At 38.4% G+C, this 12234-nt stretch overlaps 1 protein-coding gene across 1 annotated transcript in view; it reads right to left on the bottom strand.

The window, feature by feature from the left end:
* Positions 1-12234, bottom strand: part of LOC133530572 (delta(24)-sterol reductase-like) — a 40164-nt gene that overhangs the window by 17636 nt on the left and 10294 nt on the right. The gene's annotated exons all lie outside the window — the stretch shown is intronic.

The raw sequence follows: 12234 nt of genomic DNA, 5'->3' as shown, positions 1-12234 counted from the left end.
TTAAATGAGTGCCTATAAAAAATTACAGTATCCTTACGTTAAACATTTGAAATATTGTCATACAATTAAACACTGTTATTAAATTTTATATTTGAAAGATAATTAATAATATAAATGATAGTATAATGAAAATACAATCCAAGATTTTTAAGTCTAGGAGTATTAATAACGAATCTAAATGCCTACTGGTGCCACCTATTTGAAAATATTGGTATTAATCACCAAAAAATACTTTAGTTGCTGTTACTAAGCGAGGTTTAGACTAACAAGAAATTACATGCAATTTTCATTACATTATTTATTTATTTTATTTATCGTATGGCATATTCTACATCACTGGTCAGTTAGTGTTTTAAATTTTTAAATTTTTGCCCGCTTCAGGTAGGCAACTGCTGCATAGGAGATGGTCTTGAAATCTTCTGCGTGTCCTGGGTATTTAGTGAGGGGGCACTCCAATACCACGTGGTCAATCATCTGCTTGGTGTGACCGCAATCGCAAGCAGGGGATGTGTTCCAGCCCCATTTGTGCCATTGGTAGGTCCAGCCCCATTTGTGCCGTTCTAAGTCGGTTAAGGGCAGTCCAGAGTCGGCGTGGTTCTTTGAATCCAGCAGGAGGTTTCTGAGGTGTGAATGTGAAATGGTTGGAAGAAACTTGTAGTGATACCCATTCCTCCTGCCATGCGTCTTCAAGGCTCCAATAGTCCTGCTTGCCAGACATCTCCAGTGCGGGTGGATTCCTGGACTTAAGCCTTTTATGTCCGAAGTCTAAAAGGTCTCTGTGAATGGGCAGGTTTTGGCTGCCGTAAGTTTTAGAGGCTTCTCGGTGAAGGCACCTTTCTCTTCTTAAATGAGCTGGAGCTATGTGGCTGAGGACAGGAAGCCAGTGAGAGGGAGTGGGTTTGAGACAGCCAGATATGAGTCGGAGGGTGTGCTTAAGCTGCGAATCCACGGATGAGACGTGAGCACTATTCATCCAAACCGGAGCGCAATACTCGGCTGTTGAATACACTAGTGCCAGCGCAGCGAGGCCTCCAGACCTCTAAATCCGGCATTGCTCTCAAAGCCTGACTCGTCAAGCCCAAACCCCTCAACCCCCAGAGGGTGCTTTCGATAAGCCTGTAAATCTTCATGCAGGGGATTGCTTTCAGGAGCTTATACAGCAGTCCCTGTCGCCAGACTGTATCATATGCAGCCGTGAGATCTATGAAGGCTGCAGAAGATTTAAGGTTTTTGTTGAACCCTTTCTCTATATGCGTCGTTAGTGCAAGAACCTGGTCGCAGCAACTTCGGTTGGGCCTGAACCCAGCCTGTTCGGGAGGAATAACCGCGTTGATAGTGTCATGGATACGGTTGATTACATTGCGTTACATGATTACATTGCGGTATCTGATCAAACGTTTCAATGCAGTTTGCGTTACTCGTAGTGCGTAGTCGGCAATGTAACGTAAATTGCATACAAATTCTTGCTAGTTCTAAGCCTCGTTTTTAAGACTAGACGATGACTACCTACCCTCAGGGGGTCAGTTATCTATGCAGCGTACTGTACGTGTCATCTTGCTTTTGATAATTCGTTTATGCACATCTATTTGTCCATATGGTCATTCTTTAGTAAGTACGTAGGTCAGAATTTGATTCTTGGCTGAAGCAGGCCAAGTTTCCAATTCCGTTTTTCATATTACTAGTACTGAAAATTTACCGAGAGATAGCGAAGGTCTCCGTTTCCGCTTGAGCAAAAATGCTTTTGTATGCCCGGATTTTCTCCTCAGCAGGTTGCATTTTTTAACAGAGTCTCTTTTCGTGAGCAGGTTCAGTAGTTATAATTTAATTTTTCTGTCGTTTCGTTACGTTACGGGTACGGGTTACTCTTTTTAGAGCTTTCTGTACTTCCCTGTATACCTGCAACCTTTGGGTTCAGTATTCGCGGCGGGCCTATGGGGCTCTCCGCGACCAATATAATAACGCGTTCCGGGTGATTGTGGGACTGCCTCGCTTCTGTAGCGCATCAGGAATGTTTGCGGAGGCGCGCGTTGATTGTTTTCAGATGACCGTGCGCAGGCGCGCCGCATCTCTGGTGCGCCGGGTGCGGGATAGTCCCAACATCATCTTAAGAATGATAGGGGATAAGCCTGATTGTCCGCTAATGCTACACTGTGCGGGACTACATTCCCCTATGGGTTCCATACAGTGGTAGCTGGTAGGTTTAGGTATAATTTTTAGGCTTAGGTACTAACCCTTTTGAAACTGATTTTTTTTTTCTAACAAAATGTATGTGTCACAGTTACATGAAATAAATGTTTTCATTCATTGGTTACTTATTTAGAAAATTTTCAAAATTACAAAAATCGGCCGGTTCTATGGCACTTAAGACGAAAGTGGAGGACCCGCGCAAAACCGTATTCTAACAATTACAACTTGAAGGATACGTTTCCATATTTCACCACTTGTGATTTCGATTAAATACATAACACACAGTAAATATTATTTTTTTCTGTTTGAAATTATGCGTAATATTTAATTTAAGTTAACCTAAAATATGGAAAAATATCACTGACATTGACAGTTAATCCTGTCGTGCTGAACGACTGGTAAGATTTGCGAACGCAAAATCAAGAAAAAAACGTGTAACAGTTATAAAACATTATAATAGTTATTTTCATAACTAAACTATGTTAAGATACAATATAATATATTATATTAAGAACGCTCGTTGTTACCAGGTATTAGTTTTCTTTTAAAAGAATATTTGTAGTCTTACATGTATGTAAGATGTATAATTATTGGTACAATAAAGGACATTGACTTACTTAATAATAAACGTGAAATCGTTCAAAACAGACGTAATTTTAAGAAAACAAAGCTAAAGGAAATTCTGAAGGAAATTTACTGTTTGCATATTCATGCTTGACAAGTTTTGGAACGTTCCCTTTTTATCATTGTTTTGGGCTACTTACACTGACTGCTAAGCCACGAATACGTCGCTAGTCCCTATTATGTCTCTATTCGGTCGCCAGTATGTCGCCATTATGTCTCCATTTTGGCGCTAATATGTTTCCGTTATGTCGCTAGTCGCTAATATGTCGCTGATATGTCGCCTGTCGCCATTATGTCGGCGTTATGACGCCATTATGTCGCCGTTATGTCGTCATTATGTTGCTGTTATGTCGCCATTAGGTCACCAATATGTCGCTATTATGTCACCAATACGTCACTAGTTCCTATTATGTCGCCGTTATGTCGCTATTATGTCGCAAATATGTCGCTACTAAAAAGTATAAAAGGGCCGGTAAGGGCAGTGGGGTGGCATTCATTCTTTCACCATCAGACTAGCAGTATCTCTGGCTTTGGGTGAGTGAAGTTTCTCTACTATTCTTTCTATTTGTTTGTGTTTGCTGGGAATTATCCTGGTGAATTTAAACTTGTAAAATTGTGTCTATGTTTGGTTTTTGCGGGGACAATGTCGTCGTAATACTAAGGCTATGGTGGAGATACTTTACTTGCCTATTTGTGTTACTTTTACCTAACATCTAGGTAATAAATAATTAGGTAAAATCAGAGTCCAAAATTTAGCTGTTACTCATTAAAGAAACTTGGGTACCGCGGTTCACTTCGAGGGGTCCTTACCTTAACTAGACGATCACAAGGCTAAATTATTGTTGGGGTAAAATTATTGGGGTAGAAAGTGGCGACAACGGCGTGTCATATGCGCGAAGAGTGCCCTGCGTGGGCGGAGCCTCGCACTTTCCTGTCCACGGCTATAGGAGGCGACCTCTCACTGCCGGCGCTAATCCGCCGCATGGTGTACAGTGAGGAGGCATGGGCGGCAGTGACCTCCTTCAGTGTCACCGTCATGACGCAAAAGGAAGCGGCAGAGCGAATGCGCGAGGATGATGCGAGCAAGCTCCCTCAGCGCCGCAGGAGTCCGGGCAGGCGGCGAAGAGCCTTCGCGGCCCGAACGCTGCCACCCTAACGGGAACCTGCGGGTGATGGGTCGGGAGTTCCATCACCCGCCTGAAGAGGTTCCGAGCTGGAAGGCCCTCGCGTGTTCCAAGGTGCCTTCAGCGAAGTAGGCTGCTCGAGCAGCCCGAAAAGACGGGCCGGCAAGGGCAACGCCGGCGGGGTGTCGGTAGCCTGCAACCGTGTTCCCGAAACCCCGCCAACAAAGCGAGCGCCGGAACACCCCAGGGGGTTTAGTCCGTGGGAGTCAGGCATACCCATTCGGCTTCTCCCGGGCCAGTGGGATCCATAACGTATTCCCCCTGGGTCATCAAAAAAAAAAGGTACATTTTGACTGAGTCGTGACTCAGGATGGAATGTAGCCTGATTAGTTACAAGCTATACATCAAATTGTGTAATTTTTTTCCATAATGTCAATATCCAGAGAGGAAGATGCGGACTAACTACCCTTATAACTATTGTGAGTTTGCTGTGATAAAGATTCAACTAACTGCTTTGGCTCAGCGATCCAAAAAGAATCTTGGCCTCCGAAACGAGAGAACGCCACCTGTCCCGATCCAGCGCGGCTTCCTGCCATGAATTGGCATTCAGCCGACGCAGGTCCGCCTCCACGACATCACACCAGCGGTACCTGGGGTGCTCGATCGGTCGACGGCCGAATGGTAGCCCCATGTACGCTTCCTTGACTGCGCGATCCTCCCCCATCCTCCGCCGTTTTTACCAAAAAAAAACCGAAACCGGTTAAAACCGGTTTCGGTTTTTAGAATCAACAATTCTTAAATTCATCGCCATGGAATAAAGAAAAGATTGCTTCACGTGAAAAAACGAATGCTAGTATAGTATATACACGATTTTATCACGAAATTAAAGACAGAATATCTGACTATTTTATTGTATTGTATGGGAATTGTCAAATGACTTAATGTTATTTGTAACTAGGAATAGGAACAAACCAATTTTATTAAATTATTATTTTGGTTTGTTGTTAAGACATTGTCATTTGTCATTTTTTCTTAAAAATATGACAATATCAATTTATAATTTAATGTTATTTGTCTTAAATCAAATGGCCCAATCCGAAATCTTGCTCTAAGTTTTTCGCTGTCTTCTAGTATATTAGAAACTGATGGTGTTGTATGATCTTCAATAAAACGATACTTGAAAGTCTTCGGGTATTTATTAATAACGTCTTCTTATAGATATGACAATATTATTAATATTAATATTATAGCGAGCTGTGTACCGTGTCAGGGATATAAAGCAAGAGGGGGCTGTCATAGTGACACTTGGTAAGGTTTTACAGCACGTTGCATTTACAAAGAATGTTATGACAGGTGCGTTTATAGAGTATGCTACATCTTTCCCTTTTCAATGAAAATAAGTTTACAATTATCAATTACTTAGTTTTTTAATATTATACAATTAGCAATACAAGTTGTTTACTCTCATACATTGGTTTTTCTTCCCCCTTAAAACAAAGACATTCGCTATCTATTAAGGTAGTGAGACTTAAAATAATATACAAACTATACTAATTACACGCAACCTAAAACTACGCATTCGACCAACCCCGTGACTGTTTGGCTGGTCTGGTGAAACATCCAAGTCATCATGCCGGCCTTATATGATACGATGTCCTCGTATATTTAACATTATTTTTATCTATGAGATCATACGACCTCATGCCATTACACTTGATTATGTTACCCTGTAACCATACATTTTTATTAATATCCTTCTTCCACCACACATCTTGACCCTCAACAAATGGTTGCTTATTTCTAGATCTCTTATTATAATTTATTACATTACTATTCCTAGTTCTATTAAATATATTTTCTGCATTTTTGATCGTCTTTGGTTGTAAATACTGTGAAGTAACTATTAACTTTGTTTTTAAATTTCTATTCATTACCAGTTCACTAGGAGTGACATTGGTGCCAGATGTGGGTGAAGCCCTATACTTTAGTAAAGCTAATCTGTAATCACTTTTATCTTCTAAGCATTTGTATAACATTTTTTTAGCAATCTGAACTCCTTTTTCCGCCATACCATTCGATTGGGGATACCTAGGACTTGTGTATGTGAACTTAAATCCCCACTCCTGTGCAAAGTCCTTACACTCCTTCGAGTCAAATGGAACATGGTCAGATACTACTTCAGCCGGAATTCCAAAATTAGAAAAAATTTCTATCAGTGCATCAATTATGCACTTGGAACTTTTATTTGTTATCTTTTTGATGTCCAACCATTTAGAATAGTAGTCATAAATTATTAAATAATTCTTTGTTTTAAAATCCATAATATCAATAGCTATTTTATAAAATGGTAAGCAAGGTATGTTGTGCGACAGTAGTGGCTCTTTAACATTATTATTTTGAAAAGTTTGACAAGGAAAGCAACGCTTAACATATTCTTCAATATGAGAGTCAATATGTGGCCAATAATATAAATTTCTCGCCAGTTGCTTCATTTTTGTCACACCGATGTGTCCTTCATGTAAGGTTTTAATGAATGACTGTCTCAAACTTTTAGGAACAATTAATCGATTATTAAAAAATATCAAATAGTTATCTATAGTCAGTTCACCTCTTAATTTATGGTAACTATGTAGACCATCAGGAATATCCTTATTATGAGTAGGCCAGCCATTTGTTATGAAATTTCTTAATATCTGTAATTCGTTATCATTGGTACTTTCATTTATTAATACTGTTTTTTGTTCCTTAGAGCATTCTAAATTGTGTGCTAAGCCCATGCAATGTATCACTTCATACATGTAAGACTCATCGGTGTCCTGTGACAATTGATAAGAGCGTGATAGTAAGTCCGCAATGTACATAAATTTACCTTGTAAATATTTGAATTCTATGTCATATCTTAATAGTTTTAGTTTCAATCTTTGTAACCTTGGCGACGGTACTTCATGAAGATGTTTCTTAAGTAAACTTTCTAGGGGTTTGTGATCATTAAGTATTGTCACTTTACGTCCATATATGTAATAATGAAATTTACGTGTAGACCAGGTTACACTTAAGAGTTCTTTTTCAATCTGTGAAAAGTTACGCTCAGCTGATGTTAAACTTCGTGAAGCAAAGCAAACCGGTTTGCCATTTTGAAGTAGACAACATCCAAGTCCATCTTTGGATGCGTCACACTGTATAGTTATGGGCAAATTATCATCAAAATTTTGAAGGACCGGAGCTGTACTGATTTTATTTTTAATATTAGTATATACATCTTCATGAATTTCTGTCCAAAGCCATTCAACATCTTTTTTCAATAACAGTTGTAATGGTGCTGCAATATTAGCCAAGTGTGGGATAAATTTTCTTAAATAATTGACCATTCCGAGAAAAATTTGAAGTTCCTTCTTATTATTAGGACTTTTCATATTAACAATAGCACTGACTCTATCTGGATCAATTTTCATGCCTTGTTCTGAAAAAATATGGCCAAAATACTTTACTTGCTTTAATTTATATTGAAATTTATCTTTATTAAAGCGAACATTGTGTTCTCTGGCTCTACTAAACACCTTGTCTAAAATTGCATCATGTTCCTGTTGAGTGTCAGCACATATTAAAAGGTCATCACAATAAACAATAACTCCGGGGATGTCACCAAAGGCAGTTTCGCTATATTTTTGGAATACCTCAGGAGCTACTGAGATCCCGAACGGACACCTTACAAATTTGTAACAGCCAAACGGGCTATTAAAAGTACATAAGTCACTTGAGCTGTCTGTTAATTTAATATTATAAAACCCATCTGATAGGTCGAGCACAGAAAATATCTTCTTATTACTTAATTTTGGCACAATCTCATCTAAGGTTGGTATTAAATGGTGCTCTCTTATTAGCACTTGATTCAAATCCTTCGGGTCTAAACAAATTCTAAGTGAACCATTCTTTTTTTCAATTATGACTAAATTGCTAACAAAACTTTTAGGGTGGTCTACCTTAGCTATGACTTTGTGCTTCACCAGAGCTGCCAGTTTGTCCGCGAGGCGCGGCTTCAGGGAGTTGGGCACCCTCCGTGGAGGTCTCACCACAGGCTCAGCGTCAGGTCGAATGCGCAGTTGCAGTGGTGTTTTGAACTCTCCAACACCCTGAAATAGTTCGATGTTTTTATTAATTACCCAGTTTTTACTATTATTATTAGTTACCAGATCAGTTTTTAAAATATTAGTGGCAATATGATCAGTCTCAATTGAATCAATATTAGTATTATTTAATAACTTCAATTTTACTAATGAGGCTAATCCTAAGATTGGTCTGACACTTTCTTTGACAATTAAAAACTCAGTCATGACTTCATCACTTTTAACTGCTTTAGAAAAAACTTTTAGTGTGACTTTACCTATTGGGAACAATTTCCCACCCCCGAAGACTTTAATTATTACTCTCGTCTCAGATATTTTGAAATTGTAATCATCATTGACAATTTTCCTAAAATCCCTGACACTGATCACATTAATTTGAGCTCCGGTGTCACATTTAAAACAAACATTTTTATTTTCTACTCTGAGCGTCTCAGTCCAATCATTTTTACCCAAATCTATGGAATAAACCTCATAAGTAATATTATTAGACAGTCATAAGTCATGAACATTGTTACAGGCTTCTTCAATGTCATTGTTATTAATGTTATCAACCCGTCTCTTATAAAAAGTACAACCCACACTAAAATGATTCAGCCTGTTACAGCTCGAGCAAGTCTTACCATAAGCAGGACACTGTTTAGGACCATGCTCGGTGTTACACTTTTTGCAGTTATAAAACCATCTATTATAACGACCCTCCATATTAACATTTTGAGACATAGTCTTTTTATGATTACTGAAATACTTAGCTTTATTGGACTGCTGTGCTGCCCGGCCGGTCTGAACTGCATGCACCTCCGGGTTGTTGAGCGTCTTCACAAATTCTCTGGACAGCTCTGCAGACCTGCAGATGTCGATGGCCTTCTCCAAAGTGAGATCCTTGATTTCAAGTAGCTTCTGTTGGATACGTTGCTCCCGAACACCAATAACAATCTTGTCCCGAAGAATCTTCTCTTTCTGGTCCCCGAAGTTGCAATTCTCCGCTAGTTTTCTTATTGCTGTGTAAAAAGCATCAAATGTTTCTCCCTCTTCTTGGTTCCGCTTGTTAAGATTGTATCTGTTTATAATTTCATTTTGTTTCGGCTTGAAGTAGTCGTCGAAAACTTCGATCACCTCCTCTAGCTTGTCCTTGCCTTCCACTTTAAGAACATTAAAATATAATTCTTGCGCTTCGTGGCCAACGCAGTTAATAAGTATTGCTGCTTTTCTTGTTTCCGATATTCTTTCTAACCCCGCCGCTAGCACGAAGTTGCGAAAAGATAGCTTGAAACGTTGCCACTGCGGCCAGCAGTTTTCGATATCTTCTAAATTGAGCCCCACGGGCATTTTATATTCGACGGCAGACATTTCGTTAAAATCTTCTTAATCTTCACTTGTCTTTGTTCAATGAACATATGCACTCAGTAGCGATTTGTAGGTTATCTTATCCAATCCAGTTTAATCTTCCTGAATTTGACTCCTTTTCGGCTGCGCCATGTATGATCTTCAATAAAACGATACTTGAAAGTCTTCGGGTATTTATTAATAACGTCTTCTTATAGATATGACAATATTATTAATATTAATATTATAGCGAGCTGTGTACCGTGTCAGGGATATAAAGCAAGAGGGGGCTGTCATAGTGACACTTGGTAAGGTTTTACAGCACGTTGCATTTACAAAGAATGTTATGACAGGTGCGTTTATAGAGTATGCTACAGGTGTTAGCTTAAACTGGGCAAACACAGGTAGTCAAGTAATTCCATTCTTTAGGGTTTGAACTACCCTTTCCTATTAGTGCGAAAGAGACAAAAAAGGTTGTCGGTAAGTCGTTATCACCGAACCAACAAAAGACTCTAAAGGTGCCATTGATATAATTGATTACGTGGAATTTTTCTATAGCGCATCGCATAATAAAATTATAAATAAGACCTTTTATACCCATTTTTATTAAAAAGTACTACTATACAATTCGTACACCAGCACGGATGTCCTGCCACTGCCAATACTTTAAATTATTTAAATCTTTCGTATTTTTGTATTTTGTACCGTAAAAATTCAAAAAATTCATTCAGTGAAATAATTATGATTGGTCGAAATTTCGTTTGGATGATTTGTACTGTAATATTTGTTAATATAAAAATTAAGTTATTAATGTGACATACATAATGATGACAATTTAATGTAATTTCATAATGACATAATAATATAATATGTAATTAAATATTTGACTGAATATAATATTAGAGTGTATAATCACACGAAAATACAATTACATATTAGTAATAACACTATTAGCACGTAAGGTGTATCTGTAAGTGCTGGTATGTATGTATAACAACAATAAACAATAAACTAAACAATTTAGCGTTACAAATGATCAAACTAACACAATACCACATTATTTGATTTGATGTCGATTCAACCGGTTTAGGACCGATTTATACCCTTATAATGAATAAAACATGCAACTTAATAGGTAAATAAATTAAAAAAGTGAATAAAACCGAAACCGGTTTTTTCAAATTCTAAAAACCCGGTTTTGGGTTTCCATAAAAAAACCGGTTTTAACCGATTTTTTCGGTTTCGGTTAAAACCGGTTTGCATTCCCTAAGTTTCAGGGTCACCCCCATCTCCGAGAAACTCACAGAAACCCGCCTAAGGTGGTACGGCCATCCATGTTATGCGGAGAAACAACGGCCATGTCGTGCAAAAAGCGTTGGCTCTGCCAAAAGGCAAAAAACGAGGAGGACGGCCCTATCTGACATGGTGGACGAGTATGGCCAAACTATTGGAAAAAGCCCAATTACCCAACCCGATAACTCAACACAGATCGTCTTGGCGCCGAAGGATAAAGAGAGCCGACTCCACCAAATGTGGGCTAAGGCAAAGCAAAAAAGAGACATTAAGGTCCGACCGAGAACGCTTTTTTTGTTTCGGCCGAGACCGAGACCGAGACCGAGAATATATAAAATAGAAAAAAAAATACGAAATTTGCACTAAAAATGCTTTTATAATCGAAATTCGACGATTTATCAGAAAAAAGTTATCATAATCAATTCGTAGCGCTATTAAATAGTACTTTTAGGGTTCCGTAGCCAAAATGGCAAACTTAGAACCCTTATACTTTTGTCATGACCTTATGTCTGTCGGTCTATGCGTATGTCACAGCCAGTTTACAATAACATAGCTGTAGATGTATTATGTATGTCGCTTCTTAGTTTCAAAAAAAAAATCGTTAAATATATTTTCAAATATATACTCCATATAAATGTAACTAAAACTTTTAAAAAAATCATGTGGCTCATCATTAGATAGGTCTAAAAATACATGAAGGTTGCTACAAACGTTTTTTTGATTAAGTAAATACTTTTGGAAATAATCGCTCCAAAAAAATAGTGTGATTCCCTCGTAACTTTTGAACCGGGAGAGCAAAACCATTTAAAAATATCTGAATAATAAAGCTTAATAAACAAATAATGTTTCAGGAAAATTATTTTGAATATTGTTGGTTAAGCCATTTAAGAGTTATAAAAAAACTGATATTATTAAAACGACGAAAGTGCCACTAACATACGCTCTTTTGCTTGTACGGCTTTTTTGTAATGTACGAAGGTACGGAACCTTCCATTATGCGTGGTCCGACACGTACTTGGCCGGTTTTTTCAGTACGGATGTGCACAAAAAGAGGTACAATAACAATAATCAAACTAAAGAGTTCTATATTGTAACCCAAAAAATCGGCCACAGGTGTCGTTTTGTATTTACCTACTGCTTTGCTTTTTCCCGTTAACACAAATATATTTAGTATCAAAATATCCAGTGTCATCCACTCACAACAAGTTAATCTAAGTTACATCCAGGTAACAATATACACTCATTGATTCATCAATAACAACAACCATAAAAAGAAAAGATACAAATGAACAAGTCATTACTTGCAACCGCGCCTATCCGATCCCAACACTTAGTATTTGATAAGGAATTGGCTTAAAATGTGGGTACGAAATCAATCAAAATCACAAAAAACGTCACACGAACCGGGTGATGCAACCAACGGGTGGCTTAGACCCCGGCGCTCGTGCGCGGAAAATTCAAATTCACCAATGATAACTCATTGCCTCGGTCACCTCACATCCTCACAGTCTCGGTCTCTGCAAGAATCGGTCTCGGCGAGACCGAGATCTCGGCTCGAT

This window comes from Cydia pomonella, chromosome 23 (genome assembly GCF_033807575.1).
Source record: "Cydia pomonella isolate Wapato2018A chromosome 23, ilCydPomo1, whole genome shotgun sequence".
NCBI lineage: Eukaryota > Metazoa > Arthropoda > Insecta > Lepidoptera > Tortricidae > Cydia > Cydia pomonella.
Note: the sequence above shows the minus strand (reverse complement) of the source record. Positions and strands in the feature narration are given on the sequence as shown.